Raw genomic sequence first — 9,693 nt, forward strand, 5'->3', positions numbered from 1 at the left:
TGATAAGGCCCTTTTGATTTCTGGCAAACTCAATACCAAGGAAATAACGTAGTTCACCAAGGTCCTTGGTGACAAAGTGTTGTCCAAGGACATCCTTGATGTTGGAAATCCCCTGATCATCATCCCCTATAACAATGATATCATCAACATAGACAAGAACTATCACCGTACCTGTAGAAGTCTTCTTGACAAAGAGGGAATGGTCGGCCGAAGAACGTCTGAAGCCCTCATTCTCAATATTCTCTGACAATTTCTGAAACCAAGCTCGAGGACTCTGTTTCAGACCATAAATCGCCTTTCTCAATCTGCACACTTTCTGACACTCCCCCTCAGCAACAAACCCTGGTGGTTGCTGCATATACACTTCTTCATGTAAGTCACCATAGAGAAAGGCATTTTTGACATCAAGCTGTGAGAGGGACCAATTCTTGCTGACAGCCACAGCAAGGAGAATCCGTAAAGAAGCATGTCGTGCCACAGGAGAGAAGGTATCATAATAATCAACCCCATAAGTTTGGGTATAGCCTTTTGCAACCAGACGAGCCTTATATCTGTCAATACTGCCATCTGCTCTGTATTTGATAGTAAAGACCCATCTGCAACCAACAACGGCTGCATCAGCTGAAGGAGTAACAAGTGTCCAGGTGCCTCTAGACTGAAGAGCATCCATCTCTTCTTGCATAGCTGCTGCCCATTTGGGATCAGAGAGAGCATCCATGGGATTCTGTGGAAGAGCAATAGCCGACAGCCCCTTGACAAACTGTCGGTACATAGGGGTGAGTCTATCCATGGATAAATGACCAGAGATAGGATGCAAAGTGCAACTGCGTTTGCCTTTCCTTTGAGCAATGGGCATATCAAGTTCATTAGGAGCATGAACATGCTCGTGACATACTCCTATGTCATCATTACATAAAACATTGTCAGTTGAGTTTGTGTCAGGAATTACCTTGGGCGTGCTGGGTGAAGGCACAGGTGCACATTGAACAGGCGCAACAGGCTTAGTACGACGTTGGTAGACAGCCCCAAAACGTGGATCAACTGGGTTTGGACAACTCATGAGAGGTAGAGGAAATTGGACTTCATCATTTAATTCAGGCGCCCTTAATTGAGTTCCATTTGGAGAGAAGAAAGAGGTTGATTCAAAAAATGTAACATCAGCACTCACATAATACCGACGAGTAGAAGGATCATAACATCGATATCCCTTTTGAGTGCGGGAATAACCAACAAAGATCGTTTTGATGGCTCGAGGAGACAACTTATCTCGCCCAGGACCAAGCAACTGAACAAAGGCAACACATCCAAAAACACGAGGTGGAACAGAAAACAAGTCTCTGTCAGGAAAGAGGACAGAGATAGGAATAAGGTCTCCCAACACAGATGACGGCATACGATTAATAAGATAGCATGCTGTGAGAACAGCATCGCCCCAGTAAGAATGGGGAACATGGCTATGTATGATAATGGTTCTGGCAACATCAAGAATATGACGATATTTCCGTTCAGCAACCCCATTTTGTTGGGAGGTATAGGCACAAGAAGTTTGGTGGATGATACCCTTATCCCTGAAAAATTGTTCCAAAGAGGAAGCACAGAACTCAAGAGCATTGTCAGAGCGCACAATTTTGACACAAGTATCAAACTGAGTCAGAATTTCATTGATAAAATTTTTGATTACATGACCCACTTCAGATTTATGCTTCATAAGAAAAACCCAACTAACACGACTATAGTCATCGACAGCAACAAGATAATATCGATGACCTTGAAGAGCAGGTGTACGACTCGGACCCCAAACATCAAAATGAAGTAACTCAAACACAGAATGGCTACTTCGACTGGGCCGCGGAGGAAAGGATGACCGATGGTGTTTGCCCAACTGACAAGACTCGCATTGAAAAGAAGACTTAGGAGACAGCTGAGGAAGAACATGCAGCAGTTTCTGAAATGGTAGATGTCCAAAACGTAAATGCCAAGTATAAGCCGAGGATGAGGACGACCCTGCAGAGGTAGACCCAGCAAAGGGAAAGGGATGCACTAGCCTGTAAAGACCTCCCTGTTCACGGCCACTGCCAATCACCCTGCCCGTCAGTATATCCTGAAACACAAGAGAAGAGGAGTCAAATATCGCACGACAGTTTAAATCTCTGGTAATCTGACTGATAGATAGTAGGCTATGTGGGAATTCTGGTGCATGAAGAACATGTTGCAATGGTAATGATGAAGTAAGTTGGACCTCTCCAAGTCCAACAACGGGAGAATATTTGCCATCTGCTAGAATAACCGAGCGACCAGGTGGAGTAGGGACATAAGAAGTAAACTGTGCCTTGTCTCCACAGAGATGTGTCGATGCACCCGAATCAATGAGCCAATCTGTAGTGTCAGAATACATACCAGATGAAGATGCACTGGCAGCAGTAGTGATAGTAGAGGTGGTCGGATCAGGAGCTTGTTGAGGTCTATCTCCAATCAAGTGTCTCAACTGAGAGATAATATCATCTGCACGTAACTCACTGGAGGAAACAGGATGCTGAGTCTTAGGCTGCTCTGAAGAATCAGTAAATACAGTCTGATTGGCAACAGCTGGACGACCATGTTTCTGCCAACACTTATCCACAGTGTGACCAATGCGATGACAAAACTGACATACTGGGCGCGAAGGGGTATTGCCACGGCCACGGTATCCTCGTCCTCTGGCAAAGAGGGACCCACCTCTGCCACGAGTAGCAAGCATAGCAGAAGTGGTATCAAGAACAGTCGATGAAGGGATTGGAATTCTGCTTAGCCTACTATAAGCTTCATCAATAGGAGGAATCGAGGGACTAGTGAGCATCTGATTCTTTGCTGATTCATAAACAGAGTCTAATCCAGACAGAAATACTCCGACCATAAGCATATCTCTGTATGCCTTCTGTTGTTCACACTTACATGCAGGAAAGTAGCTGTTTAGTCTCTCAAACATGGACTTGAGACTAGAATAATAAGTATGTAGAGGGCGACCATCTTGGCGCATCTGATGAATATCATGATGAAGCTGCATAATTCTTGTTTCATTCCTTGCTTGGGAATAGGTGGCTGCAAGGGAATCCCACATATCCTTTGCACTTTCCTTATGCAAGACTTCATTGGCAATGTCTTGAGTAAGAGTACCAACAATCCATACCATAACCAACGAATTATCTTTAAACCAAGTAGTATATTTTCCTACCTTCTGTACGGGCTCGGGCTCCAATATAAGATGTTCCTTCTCATGAGCGATCAAGGTTCTTTTTACTTGCATGGCCCACATCTCGTAATTACCCCCATCCATTTTGGTGATAAAGCTGGAAAATGGGGAACTCTTCATCTCTCCCGACGACACAAAGGAAGAGGTATTAGCGCCGCTGCTAATTTCAGACATCGCTCAACACAATGGAGGAAACCGAGCCACGGAATAGGAAGTGCAGGCAAAAAGAAGACAATCACATATCGAAAGACAACATGCTGATCATGAAGCAGTTAACGCAGGCAGCAATCCATAAGTCTGATCGGCTGACAGAACTGAACAAGAGAGATACCAGAGACGACAGCAAAGACGCTGAGAGGAAAATCAGCGTGCAGAGCAGCGGCGGAGCAGAGGAGAGTGGTGGAGACAGCAGAGGCGATGCAGTGTGCAGCGGCGATTCAGCAGCTGGCAGCGGCGAAGATGACTGCAACAGCTGACGGAGGCGTCGGGTGGAGAGGTCAGCGACGGGCGGAGATGGGTGGACACGAGCGGGTGGAGGAAGCGCAGCGATGGGCGCGGTCAGGCGGCGGGCGGCGCCGCTCAATCGGCGCGCCAAGGAGGAGGAGACGGCTGCTGCTCTGATACCATGATAAAATTAGAAAGAATAATATTTGATTAACCTCGAAATCTGCCCTAACTCCTCTTTATATAGACTAGAGGAGAGAGAGAAGTTACAAGAGAAACATCTAAAGGAAACGTTATTACAAAAGTACCCTCTTAAACCTAAAACTGAATATAAACACATCTTAACATATATCGATTACATGTTCTCGTTGGTTGATAATATAGTATTCTTCTATATTTTTCTTAAGTAGGGATTTTATTACTGGTATTTTTCTTACTAACGGAAAATCGAATATTTTTTCTGTACTAATATCTAGTTCTTGTTTTTCTATTTGTTTGAAGATTTTTTCATCGAATATTATTCTCTGGATTGTATAATCTTCTGTTAACTCTTCTTGGTATTTTATATCTTGCGGTTTTTCTATTCGTTCACTCATCTGATTCGCTATCTGTTTCATAGATTGTTTCATGTTCAGAAATATCTGTATCACTTAGTTTTTCGATATTTATATAGTCATCGTCTATAATATTTATTAACTTTTCTTTTATTTTTTGTCTACATTCTTTTGCTATATGGCCAATTTTTCCACAATTATAACATTTGCAACTTGAAGTTTTTCTGGGATATTTATTCTTATTTTTTACATAATATCTTCGTTTTGGATATTTTTGTTTATATTTCTTATATTTTTTGTAATAGTGTTTTAATTTTCTATATTTCTTGTATCCTTTTGGTTTATAAAATGTTTTGCATCCTAATTGGGGTGCCAACTGTTCTTCACAGCATTTATATGGTGATTGTATGATTAATTTTAATTTTTTTTTACTTTATATGTTCTTCACACATTGTTTTAAACCATGTTCTTAGAAATTCTATTCTTGATCCTAGTGTATCTTCTTTCGGTTTATTGTCTTGGAACGTTTTAATTACTTGCCCATATATTATTGGTGGTAATTTTGAAAAAAATAGGTCTAAAGTATCGTGGTTTTTCTTTTACTGTTATACTTGATTGGTAAAAATATTTACTAAACAGCTGTATATATTCTTCTAAGTAACACATGTCACATATAGTTGAATTTAAAATATTTTGTCTTGCTGTTATTTTCATCTGGTCATCATATATTTTTTCTATGTTTGAATGTGAAAATTCGGCTTTAATTGATGCTAAATATTTCTTTAGTATATCTAAAGGATTAGTAGTCATGGTTCCTTGACTATCTGTTTCGGCTCTTAAGGATTCTTTTGAAGTGGTTGGTAGTTGATCAAACCATAGATAGATATTTCCTACAAATGAATTTTCTGTAACGCGCGGCGTTTGGGGCATCGGGTCGGGTCCAGATCCGGACCCGAACCCAAGCTCGTGAGGAGCCCGACGCGAGGGCCCTTCTCCCTCGCGTCTCCCTTTTCTTCCTCGTCGCCTTCTTGCTTCCGTGTCGCCCGTGTGAGACCAGGAGGAGGACGAGGGAGCAGTGGCGACGCTTGAGCCGGCGGAGGAAGGAACGGCGGCGGCGGCGGCGGCGGCGGCGTCGGTGTCGGCAGTTGGGTAAGTCCTCAACCTCTCCCTAACTCTTCCTTCTTCTCCTTCTCCCTCTCCCACTGTCACTCGTCTCCCTCTCCACCGAACGACTCTCCTCACTCTCCACCGTCTCTCTCTTCTCTCCCGTCCTCTCCCCTCACTGCCTTCTTTTCCCCTTTTGACCGAACCCTCTCCCCATTTTCTGCTCGTTTTCTATTTTCTCCAATCAAGCACTTTCTCTCACTGATTTTTCACTATTCCATCACTGTTGGATCCGTTTTCAGCTTGGGGATTTGTCCTCCCCCTCGTAACAGCAGTTAGAGGAGGCCTTGGTAGTGGAGGCATTGGAGGATTTTAGCCGTTTGGGGACCACTTGGGAGCGTGAGGTGGCTGCCGGGAGGATGACAGCAGTTTAGACCTTCAATCGGGGTGAGCAAGGCGAAATTGAACCTATTTTTATGATATATTTTTCTTTGGAACGCGTATAATTATTGTTTGAGCATGCTAGAGCTTAAAATTGATTATTTGGAACACATGTTAGTGATTTCGTTTTTGGGGGAAAGCTTGCGATTATGTTGGGAAACGAAGATTCATATATTGGATGATCATTTAAGCATGATGGATTAATTTTCGAAGCATTAGGGGAAACATGGTAGAGTTTGTTATGTTGTGGGGAAGATTTAGGACCGTTTTAGTGAGCTTGTAGCACGCGTTTTTGTGAACGAGAGCATCTTGGAGTTAAATAGGGATAACGTACATAAGTTGGATGTATCTTTGGGGTAGACGCCTTGATTTAAGAGAAAGAGAGTTTTGAGGAAGGCGTTAGTGATAGACGGATTGATGACTTTGAGTTTTGGCATCTTTTGGCACGGCTAGAAGTTGGGAAGTGACCTATTGGAGAACTTGTGGGTTGACACTACCCGTCGACACCCTCTTGAGGCGATGACACGTGCCTCAATGATTTTGTTTTGTTTTTGTTTGAATTGTTGAGGTATGTAGTAGGAATCTTATCTTGCGTTTGTGTTTGCAGGTACACCGGGTACATCCCGTCGACCTTGAGCTACCGGATTCGAAGCTCGAGGCATTTTGAAGATTCTTGTGAACGCGCCACAGGTATGGCGACATTCCAGGCAAATCCCTGCCTGGGCAAGTGAATGAATGTGTGTTCCTAGGATCATGGGATCCTAGGATTTGTGATATGAATTGATTGAGTGTTCCGTGAATGAATATGTGTATGCATGTACATAAATTGATATATGATATGAATTGTTTTGAAAGGCTTATAGTAATTGTTTTGATAATGTTACGCATTTTCATGTGCATGTTAGAATTGATAACTGTTTAGGACAGATGAGGCGGGGTATCGAGTCGAGTGTCTCCTCGACCCCAATTGTGCATTAGAAAGCATCCTAGAATGATAACTGCATAGGACAGCTACGAGCCCACCACAGATTGAGACTACTCTCTGTGGTTTGGCTAAGTTTTCAAAGATGTGATTGTATGATGATGAATGTGAATGTTATGTTTATTGAATACCCATTGCCGCGGGCAATGATGCAAATGTTTGCACAGTGGGTAGTTGTACTCATATTATTATGACGGCTAGCCAAAACTGTTGTGGTTATGTGTAACCCTCGTGTGGAGGCAATTAGAGGTGTGGGTTCACTCGTGAAGTGAACCAACCTCAGGAGCTAGCCAGTTAAATGTGTTTGTGCAAGTATAAGTATAAGAATGAAAGAATAAGAGATGAGAGGCCAGTGGGATGTGACTATGTATATGGGAGTTGTCCCGCTTTCGCCACTGGTCTCGCCTGTTCGGAGCGCAGGCGGTGCAAGGCCCCAGGGTACTGTTGTGTGATGTGCTTGGAGCGTAGGCTCCCGCCTTCCCAACCTGGGTGTCCTAGGGAAGGCTGAGTATCTCTCCTTGGAATTCACACATCCATGGATGAGTGCTCTACCGCTGCAGCGGATAGATGGATCCATACTGTTCTGGGCCACCACGGGGGTTGTCTCTCGGCTGTGGGCCGCCCGCGGTGTGCACGTGCCTGTGTTTTCACCCACAGGAACTGTAAATTCACTGATAGTAATGAAACTGCAATGTATGTAATTGAAATGTATAGGATTGTTGTGCATGTGACTGTTGTGCTTATGAATGCAAGTGACATGTTGATGATGCCTTGCATGTGATTGAAATTATGTTATTGTAGCCATTGAGTGGCGTCTGCATGTCGTGTCTTGACACGACATAATGATAGATTGTTCTGATGTTTGTTTGTGTACTGAGCCCGACCTAAGAGGGCTTGGACTTTTCCTGGCTTGTTGCCATACTGCGAAGGCTAAGCCTTCAGTTGTTTCTTTTTTTCAGGTTTTGGTGTACCCGGGGCAGCAGGCTGAGCAGATGGCTACACTCACGTCCTACTGGGGAGGTTTTGGGTTTTGTTTTGTTCTTGTAGTGCCGGCGCGTCGGGTTTTTGGTTTTACTGATGCCTTGTTTTTTATTAGGCATCGATGTTGTGATTTTGGGGCATTTTTGTCAAATGTACAATTGAATTGAAATGCTATATAATGGAAAGCTTGCCCCATTGTTTTGAATTGTTTGGCTCATTCCTTTTGACTATACTATTATGTAGTCACACCTCGATGTTGGATGTTAGAAAAAAAAAAATGTTTGAGTGTCAAAAAGGTCGGAGTGTGACAGTTTTGGTATCAGAGCCATGGCAAACCCCACTATGGATGTGAGTTAAAGCCTATTTGTGAAGCCGTGTTGCCCAGGTACGCATTCATTTGATTAGATTGTTATTGTGGTTATGCTTTTTCATGTATAAGTCAAAATGTGATCTATGTGTTGAACTTCGTGCTAATGCACGTTGTGATTTGATTTGTGAGATTAGTCATAGACTGGATTTGAGATTAAGGTTCTTGTTTGTACAGATGGAATATCATCGTAAGGGTAAGAAGCGAGCTGGGCCGTCCACAGAGGCACAGAGAGAGAGCCTAGTCCGGCCCATTCTGATGCGCATACCCCACGCGACGACAGTACGTCAGGGCACCAGTATGCCCAATTGGGTGGGGGTGCTCAAACCCCACTGAGGCAGACTCCACCTGTGGATCAACAGTCTATTTTGCTGACCACGTTGCAAACACTGACCTCCCTTGTGCAGTCCATGGTCAGTAACCAGAGGAGTAATGCATCTCCTTCAGGAGACACCACTGCGCCACTTAAGGAGAAGGCATCAGCGGTGTCGTTTCAACAGTTCATGGCGATGCAGCCGCCTATCTTTTCAGGAGGGTGCAGTCACGATAAGGCAAAGCAGTGGATTGAGGAAGTTGAACGCATATTTGTACTTCTGAAGATGCCTGAGGAGGACAAAGTGAACTATGGCACTTACCTGCTGAAAGGTGATGCCATGGATTGGTGGAAATCAACTCTTGAGATCCGGTATGCAGGCCAACCGTCAATTTCTTGGAAGCAGTTTAAAGATTCCTTCCTCAACACCTACTACCCAGTGCATGCTAGAGACAAGAACATGCAAGAGTTTCTTGATCTACAGCAAAATCTAATGAGCTTGGAGGAATATATTACAAGATATCGACACTTGGAGGCGTATTGCCCACACTTCCACACCACAGACGGAGCTAGAGCAGGTAAGTTTGTGCGCGGTCTGCGGGAGGGACTGCGAACCAAAGTTTTGACGAGCAGACCTCGTGACTTGGACGAGGCGGTCACTATGGCAAGATGTATAGAAGAAGACTGGGCGAGGACACAGAAGGATCACCAGAAGAAAGCAGGCCAGCATTCACAAGGTGGACGAACCCAGGTGAAGCGCCACCACTTTGCAAGCAGGACAAGGCCTTATGAGAGGCGGGATGACCGAACTTTCAGACGGAACCAGCCAACCCGTAGTGAGGCCACCCAGGGGTCAGTGGCTACCCCGACTTCTCAGAGGTGCCCTACTTGTTCACGTGTGCACCCTAGGAAGCCGTGCTATCGAGAGATCGGAGCTTGCTTGCACTGTGGAAGGATGGGGCACTTTACCAAGGATTGTCCCTTAAGGAAAGAAAGAGAGTTAAAGAAGCCAGAGGCCGGTCCTTCTAGCGCACGACAGACGACTGGACGTGTCTATGCTACTACCGTGGAGGAGCTTCAGGCACACGACCTTGTTGAAGGTACTTTACTTGCTGGTTCTCATATTGCTAGAGTGTTGTTTGATGCTGGGGCGACCCATTCATTTATATCTAGTCGATTTGTTACTTCACTAGAAGTGTCTGCTAGGAAGATGCCGTATGTTTTGAAAGTTGTTAGCCCTATGCATGCCCAAGAGTCATGTAGTGAGTATCTATCTGA

General features: G+C 44.3%; 1 long non-coding RNA gene across 1 annotated transcript; it reads left to right on the top strand.

The window, feature by feature from the left end:
• Nucleotides 1-5,759: 5,759 nt before the first annotated feature.
• On the top strand, nt 5,760-8,669 carry LOC126409991 (uncharacterized). The gene is made up of 3 exons (XR_007573165.1): nt 5,760-5,778; nt 6,380-6,462; nt 7,714-8,669. It is a non-coding gene; the product is annotated as an uncharacterized LOC126409991 (long non-coding RNA).
• Nucleotides 8,670-9,693: the final 1,024 nt, after the last annotated feature.

Source organism: Nymphaea colorata, chromosome 4, assembly GCF_008831285.2.
Source record: "Nymphaea colorata isolate Beijing-Zhang1983 chromosome 4, ASM883128v2, whole genome shotgun sequence".
NCBI classification, from domain to species: domain Eukaryota; kingdom Viridiplantae; phylum Streptophyta; class Magnoliopsida; order Nymphaeales; family Nymphaeaceae; genus Nymphaea; species Nymphaea colorata.